General features: G+C 40.3%; 1 long non-coding RNA gene across 2 annotated transcripts in view; it reads left to right on the top strand.

Annotated features, from left to right (window-relative positions):
• Window positions 1-1,232: 1,232 nt before the first annotated feature.
• The window catches only part of LOC125911787 (uncharacterized), a 49,102-nt gene continuing 39,270 nt past the window's right edge, over window positions 1,233-11,064 (top strand). For both annotated transcript variants that reach the window (XR_007454449.1, XR_007454448.1), the window contains exon 1: window positions 1,233-1,406. This is a non-coding gene — a long non-coding RNA (uncharacterized LOC125911787). The remainder of the gene's footprint in view (window positions 1,407-11,064) is intronic.

The following is an 11,064-nucleotide window of genomic DNA, read 5'->3' as shown; positions in this document are numbered from 1 at the left end:
GCCTCATCTGCTGGTCTCTCTTTTGGGGCCACAGTTACCACCAAAGAAGGCATAGGAAGTACCCAAAACAGGATTCACCTAGTTCAAGTAAGAGTATATGTTATGTTAACAAGTTCATGATAAATATGGATTTAGATGGCTTCTTAGTTGTCTGAGCCATGGGTTAGGGTTTTAGGCAGCTGAAGGTTTTTGTCCCTTTTATAGGAAGAAGTTACTCTTTTCTTAATTTTCTTATCCTTCTATGGATTTCTTTATTATTATTATTTGAAGTTTATTATACTCCCATAAAAATGTGAGGGCAGGTGGTGCAGAGGCTGTAACACCCCATCTGTGTCACCTTGAACCATCTCATTGTCTCGGGAAGGAATCCTCCCTCCAGGAAGGCTCTGGGTCTTGTGCACACAGAAAGGGGACAATTCACACTTTAAAGTTCCTATAATAAATGAGAAAAACAAGGATGCATATTCTATGTTTGGTCTGTGTAAATAGCCATGCTGCAACCTCTACCAGAAAAAAATACTTTTGTGATTTGGATATTTGAATTGGGCATGTCGTGTAATAGTCTTTAATCAAAACTACATATGTTCAGTTGCCCCCAAACTAAGTTATAAAGCTCTTGGGAGCAAGGATTATGTCTTGTTCTAAAAATACCTTTCTAGACTATAAAGAATTGATGTGTCCTAAAGGTTGCTGTTAGACCACTGTTCCAGAGGCCAGAGGGAAGAAATATCACTGGTCTGTCCTTTTGCCTTCAAGAAACTCCTCAGATCATCAGAGGTACAGAGCTGGGCACATTAATCTCAAGGCCCAGTTGTATGGGATTTTTTAACTCATGTACTTAAGATGCATTAGTAAAAATGTCCCATAGTGAATGAACATCAAATAGCCCTCCAACATCAGAACAAGAAATGAATAGTAGAAAAGCTGGAGCTCTCTTTATGAGCAGAAGACTTTACAATAAATCCCTCCAATTCAGGTGCTGTTTTTTCCCCCAAGCAGTAGCAAAATGAGGGAGAGAACAAAATAGAAGCAGATACTCTCAGTGTCTGTGGTCTTCAGATAAATCCAAACTGTGCTCTTGAAGTCATGCCCTGGGTTGACTTTGAAGGCTTCCTCTCCCAGCTACCTCCATAGAGTCTGTACCCAGAAAGCTTCTGTTGGCATCTTAAATGTGAACAATCACAGCACTTCCAGTTGATACCTGACAGGTCTGTGCCTACCTCTACCTGTACCAATCAGGAGCTTCCTACCCTTCACTTTCAGGGTGGATCCTCTGTGTTCCTTGCTTTTAGGAAAAGATTACTAAAGGCCATCCACCCAGCATGGATTCCACACCACAGGCCTGATGATGAGTGTCTGTATTTGCTAAGGAACTACCTGGAGCCCTCCACAGAGCAGTCCGTGGGGTGAGTCACAAACCACTACACAATAGAATGAACATTGTCTTTACAAGAGGAGCAGAGATGCTTGAACATTTTTCTCTGAGGAAATAGGTCAAAGGGCTTGGCCTTTGATCTGTATGATCCATGCCTCTCAAGCAATGTTAGCAAGTATTATCTATCCCTATTTACCAGGAAAGGAAACTGAGGCAGCCAGCCAGAGAATAAAGTGAATTTTCCATATGACTGTTACCTTCTTGGCACTATATCAGTTGTTCCTGATCATTTTAGAGTAATGTATGTTTCACTAGCATATGCTCGTTGAATCAGTCTGCATGGGTAACTGATGCAATTGCAATGTTATTGGAATGGTGTTTGGAAATATTACGGCTTTAAAAATCTTTTAATTATGTATTTACAGCTAGCCAAAAAAAAAAAAAAAAAAAGCAATGACCTTTGGGTTGTTTTTATTTCATTGTGGCTGTTACTGCTACAATTGTGATTTTAGGATTAATGCTTAGGAAATCATAGACCCTTAGGAATTAGGAAAAAATCATTTATGACTCATAAACTTACATTCAGTTGAAATGCCTTAAGACTTTTAAGGTAGTATTTCCCCCTTTTGCCTTTTGGAAACTAAAATTCTCATTAAATTTCATATATGCATTCTGTTCTTTTAAGATATTTTTAAACTTCTATTATTTGAAAATCTGATGAATGTTGCTTTCTATGTGATATGTCCTTAATTAAAATATTGAACACAATAAGCCAAGCAAAAAAAACAGAAGAAAATTAACCAACATTGTTAACATTGAGCTGTTGTTCAGTCAAGTACAAACCCTTCTGTGGTATTGTGCATTTAGATTTTTCTATCCCCTCCAAAGACTGAGCACAGACTCTGTCAGATGCCTTGTGAAATCCCTGTGCACTGTGTCTACAGCACTGATGAGTTTCTCATTCTAGAAATCTCATCTCAAAAAGGGAATGAGGCTAGTTTTCTTGAGTACCCAGTCTCCTCTTTGGGACCACTGCTCTAGGCCCTCTCATCAATAATCCATTCCAGAAGAGCTCCAGAAAGTTGCCTGGGAGCAAAGTCAACTTCAGCGAAATCCATCTTTTTGGAAACCAGGAACAATAGTTGCCTATCTCCGGTGTTCTAGCACTGCTCTGTTTTCTGTGATGTCTCAAAAAGATTACTCACCATGGTTTCACAATCTAATTAACAAACTATGGTAAGGTCAGAGGACATAATTCACCTTGATTGATCTGACCACTTGAACAAATTTAAAGGCCAAGTGCTTTCTTAGCATCTCCACATATCCTGGGCTTCAAGTCTTTTTTTTTTTTTAACTGTGCTTGTCTGATCCTTTCAGTTTACAAAGCATTCCTTTGGTGAGAAATATGGAAGAAAAAATAGGAATAAGAGAGTTCTGCCTTCTGACTTCTGTAAATATTACTCTATCTTCATTGAGCAGTATATTTGGTCTCTGTTTGATACATTTTATGGTTGGTAGTGTTTTCTGCAAAATATATCTCTTAGACAACTTGACACTGCTCTGCATCACACTTTAGCCTCTGTTGTCAGTTTGACCCATTACTTCCATCATTTGTTCATGTCCTTTCTTTATCTTGGCTAGTCAGAGTGCAGTCTGGTTACAGTGCCTTCCTAATTCCTTAGTTCTTCCTCATTTACAATTACATCTTCCAAATTTCATTTCTGAGAGCTTCCTGTGTATTTTGTGCTATATTTTCTTGTTATAGTTTCTGGTAAATGGGAGAAAGTCCATCATTGTGCTGTACTTTCTGAAACTGGCTTTTTATAATATAAGCCTCCAGCCCTGAATAACAACATTTATGTTCTTCTCTTTCTCATGTTATAAACCCAAGCATGTTCTCCCCAAACATTTTGTTACAGGCTTTATGGTTAGCTTGACAGCCACCCCCCTCATTTATTCCCCTCATTTTTGAGCCAGAAGAGAACCTTTTCTATCCCCTCTTCTTTAGAAATGGTAGAATTTTTCAAACCTGGGTAATTCCCAGCTGTATCCTTCCTCTGTTCCAGTTTTTTAATTTGCTTTAGGGAAGCCCCATCCATTCTTTGGTTGGAACGAGTGGCCTGTGTTGTCCACCCTGCTGAGAACTAGATGTTGGTTCAACTGGTAAGATGGGGTCAGAGGTGTGAAGAGATCCCGTATTGGGGCTGCAGAGGATGCTTCAGACAAAGGAAGCTGGGTTCAATAAGGCAGGAGTAGAATTCTCAACATTTAGCCAAAAACTGAGGACCTGGAGACAGATCTAAAAATCCAGTAAAGGCCAATAAAGGGGAGTCAGGTTAAAAAAGACACAAAAGAAGAAGTAGTGAATCTAGACAGTTACCTTCAGCAAGCACTGTGTGTAGGCACATTTCTGTTCATTTCTCTTTAAGCTCTCACCCAAAAAGTTTCTATCCTCTTCTTTCCTTTGAGGTTCCTGGATTTCCACTCATGTTTATATTTCATGAGTATATCATCTCTGCCTTCTTTGTTAGTTGTTTTGTTTTGTTTTTTTGTCAGATACTATTAGTGGGTCTCATCACTCTAGGTTTTTGGTGATGTCTGTTAGACAACAGCATCATTTTTTAAATTATTATTATTTTAATGTGTATTTATTTTTGAGAGCGGGTAAGAGGGCATGAGCAGAGAAGGGGCAGAGAGAAAGGGAGACAGAATCCAAAGCAGGCTCCAAGCTCTGAGCTGTCATCACAGAGCCCGATTCAGGGCTTAAACCCACAAGCTGTGAGATCATGACCTGAGCCGAAGTCGGACACTTAATTGACTGAGCCACCCAGGTGCACCGACAACAGTAGCATCATTGCCCCCAAATTGCAAGTCCTCTTTTCTTTATCACCCATAGTCTGTGCTTTCATATCTAGACACCACCATAAAAGCTAACTTTTACTGAGTACTTTATACCAGCCATATACTATGGCAGTTACTATGTGCCAATTGTGCAGATGACAAAACTGAAGTACAGAGTGCTTAACCTATTGCCCAAGATCACATCACTAGCAAGTGGAATAGTCAGGATTGGAACCCAGGCAATCTGGTTGTAGAATCTGTGTTCTTTTTTTTTTGGGGGGGGGGGTAGGGAGCTGCATTTTGCTTCCTTTTTTTTTCATAAAATTTATTGTCAAATTGGTTTCCATACAACACCCAGTGCTCATCCCAACAGGTGCCCTCCTCAATGCCCATGACCCACTTTCCCCTCCCCCCCACCCCCCATCAACTGTCAGTTTGTTCTCAGTATTTAAGAGTCTCTTATGGTTTGCCTCCTTCTCTCTCTGTAACTTTCCCCACCCCTTCCCCTCCCACCTGGTCTTCGGTTGAGTTTCTCAGGATCCACATATGAGTGAAAACATTTGGTATCTGTCTTTCTCTGCCTAATTTATTTCACTTAGCGTAACACTCTCCAGTTCCATCCACGTTGGTACAAATGGCCAGATTTCATTCTTTCTCATTGCCAAGTAGTCTTCCATTGTATATATAAACCACATCTTCTTTATCCATTCGTCAGTTGATGGACATTTAGGCTTTTTCCATAATTTGGCTATTGTTGAAAGTGCTACTATAAACATTGGGGTACAAGTGCCCCTATGCATCAGCACTCCTGTACCGCTTGGGTAAATTCCTAGCAGTGCTATTGCTGGGTCATAGGGTAGATCTATTTTAAATTTTTTGAGGAACCTCCACACTGTTTTCCAGAGCGGCTGCACCAGTTTGCATTCCCACCAACAGTGCAAGAGGGTTCTGTTTCTCCACATCCTCGTCAGCATCTGTAGTCTCCTGATTTGTTCATTTGGCGTGAGGTGGAATCTCAGCGTGGTTTTGATTTGTACTATCCTGATGAGGAGTGACGTTGAACATCTTTTCACATGCCTGTTGGCCATCTGGATGTCTTCTTTAGAAAAGTGTCTATTCATGTCTTCTGCCCATTTCTTCACTGGATTATTTGTTTTTCATGTGTGGCGTTTGGTGAGTTCTTTATAGATTTTGGATACTAGCCCTTTGTCCGATATGTCATTTGCAAATATCTTTTCCCATTCCGTTGGTTGCCTTTTAGTATTGTTGATTGTTTCCTTTCTGTGCAGAAGCTTTTTATCTTCATGAGGTCCCAGTAGTTCCTTTTTGCTTTTAATTGCCTTGCCTTTGGGGATGTGTCAAGTAAGAAATTGCTGCAGCTGAGGTCAGAGAGGTTTTTTCCTGCTTTCTCCTCTAGGATTTTGATGGTTTCCTGTCTCACATTCAGGTCCTTTATCCATTTTGAGTTTATTTTTGTGAATGGTGTGAGAAAGTGGTCTAGTTTCAACTTTCTGCATGTTGCTGTCCAGTTCTCCCAGCACCATTTGTTAAAGAGACTGTCTTTTTTCCATTGGATATTCTTTCCTGCTTTGTCAAAGATTAGTTGGCCATACTTTTGTGGGTCCAATTCTGGAGTCTCTATTCTATTCCATTGGTCTATGTGTCTGTTTTTGTGCCAGTACTAAGGTGTCTTGATGATTACAACTTTGTAGTAGAGGCTAAAGTCTGGGATTGTGATGCCTCCCGCTTTGGTCTTCTTCTTCAATATTACTTAGGCTATTCGGGGTCTTTTGTGGTTCCATACAAATTTTAGGAGTGCTTGTTCTAGCTTCGAGAAGAATGCTGGTGCAATTTTGATTGGGATTGCATTGAATGTGTAGATTGCTTTAGGTAGTATTGACATTTTAACAATATTTATTCTTCCAATCCATGAGCATGGAATGTTTTTCCATTTCTTTGTATCTTCTTCAATTTCCTTCATAAGCTTGCTATAGTTTTCAGCATACAGGTCTTTTACATCTTTGGTTAGGTTTATTCCTAGGTATTTTATGATTCTTGGTGCAATTGTGAATGGGATCAGTTTCTTTATTTGTCTTTCTGTTGCTTCATTATTAGTGTATAAGAATGCAACTGATTTCTGTACATTAATTTTGTATCCTGCGACTTTGCTGAATTCATGTATCAGTTCTAGCAGACTTTTGATGGAGTCTCTTGGGTTTTCCATGTATAGTATCATGTCATCTGCAAAAAGTGAAAGCTTGACTTCATCTTTGCCAATTTTGATGGCTTTGATTTCCTTTTGTTGTCTGATTGCTGATGCTAGCACTTCCAACACTATGTTAAATAACAGTGGTGAGAGTGGACATCCCTGTCGTATTCCTGATCTCAGGGGGAAAGCTCTCAGTTTTTCCCCGCTGAGGATGATATTAGCTGTGGGCTTTTTATAAATGGGTTTTATGATGTTTAAGTGTGTTCCTTCTATCCCGACTTTCTTGAGGGTTTTTATTTAGAAAGGATGCTGAATTTTGTCAAATGCTTTTTCTGCATCGATTGACAGAATCATCTGGTTCTTTTCTTTTATTAATGTGATGTTTCACATTGATTGATTTGCGAATATTGAACCAGCCCTGCATCCCAGGAATGAATCCCACTTGATCATGGTGAATAATTCTTTTTATATACTGTTGAATTCGATTTGCTAGTATCTTGTTAAGAATTTTTACATCCATAGTCATCAGGGATATTGGCCTGTAGTTCTCTTTTTTGCTGGGTCTCTGTCTGGTTTAGGAATCAAAGTAATGCTGGCTTCATAGAAAGAGTTTGGAAGTTTTCCTTCCTTTTCTATTTTTTGGAACAGCTTGAGAAGGATAGGTATTATCTCTGCTTTAAATGTCTGGTAGAATTCCCCAGGGAAGCCATCTGGTCCTGGACTCTTATTTGTTGGGAGATTTTTGATAACTTATTCAATTTCTTCACTGGTTATGGGTATGTTCAAATTTTTTATTTCTTCCTATTTGAGTTTTGGAAGTGTGTGGTGCTTAGGAATTTGTCCATTTCTTCCAGGTTATCCAGTTTGTTGGCATATAATTTTTCATAGTATTCTCTGATAATTGCTTGTATTTCTGAGGGATTGGTTTTAATGATACCATTTTCATTCATGACTTTATCTATTTGGGTCATCTCCCTTTTCTTTTTGAGAAGCCTGGCTAGAGGATTATCAATGTTTTTTATTTTTCTGAAAAACCAAGTCTTGGTTTCATTGATCTGCTCTACTGTTTTTTAGATTCCATATTGTGTATTTCTGCTCTGATTTTTATTATTTCTCTTCTTCTGCTGGGTTTGGGGTGTCTTTGCTGTTCTGCTTCCTATTTCCTTTAGGTGTGCTGTTAGATTTTGTATTTGGGATTTTTCTTGTTTCTTGAGATAGGCCTGGATTGCAACATATTTTCCTCTCAGGACTGCCTTCACTGCATCCCAAAGCATTTGGATTGTTGTTTTTTCATTTTCATTTGTTTCCATATATTTTTTAATTTCTTCTCTAATTGCCTGGTTGACCCATTCATTCTTTAGTAGGATGTTCTTTAACCTCCATGCTTTTGGAGGTTTTCCAGACTTTTTCCTGTGGTTGATTTCAGGTTTCATAGTATTGTGGTCTGAAAGTGTGCATGGTATGATCTCAATTCTTTTATACTTATTAAGGGCTGTTTTGTGACCCAGAATGTGATCTATCTTGGAGAATGTTCCATGTGCACTCGAGAAGAAAGTATATTCTGTTGCTTTGGGATGCAGAGTTCTAAATATATCTGTCAAGTCCATCTGATCCAATATATCATTCAGGGCCCTTGTTTCTTTATTTATTCTCTGTCTAGATCTTCTATCCGTTTTTGTACATGGAGTATTAAAGTCTCCTCAAATTACCACATTCTTACCAATAAGGTTGCTTATGTTCGTGATTAATTGTTTTATATATTTGGGGGCTTTCGAATTCGGTGCATAGACATTTATAATTGTTAGCTCTTCCTGATGGATAGACCCCGTAATTATTATATAATGCCCTTCTTCATCCCTTATTACAGCCTTTAATTTAAAGTCTAGTTTGTCTAATGTAAGTATGGCTACTCCAGCTTTCTTTTGACTTCCAGTAGCATGATAGATAGTTCTCCATCCCCTCACTTTCAATCTGAAGGTGTCCTCAGGTCTAAAATGAGTCTCTTGTAGACAGAAAATAGGTGGGTCTGATTTTTTTATCCATTCTGATACCCTATGTCTTTTGGTTGGGGCATTTAGTCCATTTACATTCAGTGTTATAATTGAAAGATATGGGTTTGGAGTCATTGTGCTATCTGTAGGTTTCATGCTTGTAGCGATGTCTCTGGTACTTTGTGGTCCTTGCAACATTTCATTCAGAGTCCCTCTTAGGATCTCTTGTAGGGCTGGTTTGGTGGTGATGAATTCCTTCAGTTTTTGTTTGCTTGGGAAAACCTTTACCTCTCCTTCTATTCTGAATGACGGACTTGCTGGGTAAAGGATTCTTGGCTGCATATTTTTTTTTCTGTTCATCACATTGAAGATTTCCCGCCACTCCTTTCTGGCCTGCCAAGTTTCAGTAGATAGGTCTGCTACTTCCCTTATGTGTCTACCTTTGTATGTTAAGGCCCGTTTATCCCTAGCTGCTTTCAGAATTCTCTCTTTATCCTTGTATTTTGCTAGTTTCACCTATGATATGTCATGCGGAAGATTGATTCAAATTATGTCTGAAGGGAGTTCTCTGTGCCTCTTGGATTTCAATGCCTTTTTCCTTCCCCAGATCAGGGAAGTTCTCAGCTATGATTTGTTCAAGTACACCTTCAGCCCCTTTCTCTCTCTTCTTCTTCTTCTGGAATTCCTATGATATGGATATTGTTGTGTTTGATTGCATCACTTAGTTCTCTAATTCTCCCCTCATACTCCTCGATTTTTTTATCTCTCTTTTTCTCAGCTTCCTCTTTTTCCATAATTTTATCTTCTAATTTACCTATTCTCCCCTCTGCCTCTTCAATCTGCACTGTAACCACCTCCATTTTATTTTTCATCTCATTTATAGCATTTTTAAATTCATCATGACCATTTTTTAGTCCCTTAATCTCTGTAGCAATAGATTCTCTGCTGTCCTCTATGGTTTTTTCAAGACCAGTGATTAATTTTATGACTATTATTCTAAATTCTTGTTCCATTATATTGCTTAAATCGGTTTTGATTAATTCGGTAGCTGTTCCTACTTCCTGGGATTTCTTTTGAGGAGAATTCTTCTGTTTCATCATTTTGGCTAGTATTCTGTCCCCTATTCATTTTAAAAGCTTGTTGTATGCTCTGCACCTGCGAGCACTGCTATATTAAAGGAGGGTAATACACTGTACAGGGCCTGGCCCTTCAGGAGGTATTTTTTCAGGGATTGTTACTTGCTCTGTGTTGTAACTTTGGTTATTTTATTACCCTGCTTGTAGTAATATTTTGGACCCTCCACCAGATGTGCTTTGATTTGTTCCTGGAGTAGCCCTGTAAAGGAAAACAGATAGACAAACAGAACACAAAAACATGCAAACACACAAACAAATAACACAAATAAACAAAAACAAAAACCTAAAGACTAAAAACAAAAAACCCAAAAACACTGACTACAAGTAAAGAAGAGGGTGGAGGCTGTGCTGATGGTAGAGCACATACAAAGAGAGAAATGACAGGAGCGAGGGTGGGAGGGGGAGAGGAGAAAAAATAAACATTGATTAGGCAGAGAGACTAAAAGGCTTAATCCAGAGAGAGAAAGGAAAATAAAGAAGGAGGTGGGGAAAATGAAATGAAGATATAGTTACTCATACAGAGAAACTATATGGCTTGATTATTTCAGAGAGAAAGGAGTGTAAAGAAGAAGGTGTAGAACATGTATCAAGACAATGGATTAAATATGTCTGTTTAGACAGACCAATAATCAGAGTAACCAGCCTAGTGGAGGGAAGAGATAAGGAGGAGAATTGGGGGGAGGGGGTCGTGGAATATATCTATATATCCAGAATTGACCTAGAGTTAATCCAGGCAACGCTGCATTGCTTGTAGGTAGTAGCTGTCTGAAGGGTCTGTGCTGCTCCCGTGCATGTGCTACAAAGGGGCGTGGTTTGGCATTATCTGGACCCACCTCTACTATGGGTCCAGGAAGTGATCCCTGAGGCCCCGCCTTGGGGGGGGGGGGGAAATAGTGATTTCCCCCCCCCCCCCCCCAGTCTCTTCTCCATGGAGCCAGACCCGGTGGACTCAGTTTGAGTCATCTTCACTGTGCTGCGGGCGCAGATGGGTGGTCCTTCTCGCTCCACCAACTTCCCTGACCCTACGCTTGGCTACGATTCAAAGTCCCACTCATGTGCTCTGGCCCTGCGGAAATGCCTCTCAGAGTGGTGATATGTGGTCCTGGCTGGCTTTGTCTGTGCCACAGCACTTCAGGGAGGACCGCCTTCTCCTGCTGTGCACTGAGCTGCCGCCCTCACCGCAAGCCTCTGGGGTGGCAGGCGCAGGCAACCTTTGTCTTTTCCCACGGCACTGCAGGGAAACCGTGCGGCCTTTTCCTCCTGCAGACGATGCCCTTGGCCCAGCCGCTGCGCCCAGGCGTGGCGGACACAGGCAGGTTACGTACTATCGCACAGCCCTCCAGGGAGGGAACCACTTTCTCCAGCTGTGGACTGAGCCTCTAACCTACCACTGCACCCAGGCCTGGCTCCCCTCCTCCCCAGGTGCGCGAACAGGGAGCCGGCCCCAGTCCAAAGAAAGCCCCGCAGTTAGAGATTGGATCCCTCTCAGTCTCAGTCCAAGGTCTTTCTCCT

Source organism: Panthera uncia, assembly GCF_023721935.1.
Source record: "Panthera uncia isolate 11264 chromosome C1 unlocalized genomic scaffold, Puncia_PCG_1.0 HiC_scaffold_3, whole genome shotgun sequence".
Lineage (NCBI taxonomy): Eukaryota > Metazoa > Chordata > Mammalia > Carnivora > Felidae > Panthera > Panthera uncia.
This window is presented reverse-complemented; position numbering and strand designations above follow the sequence as displayed.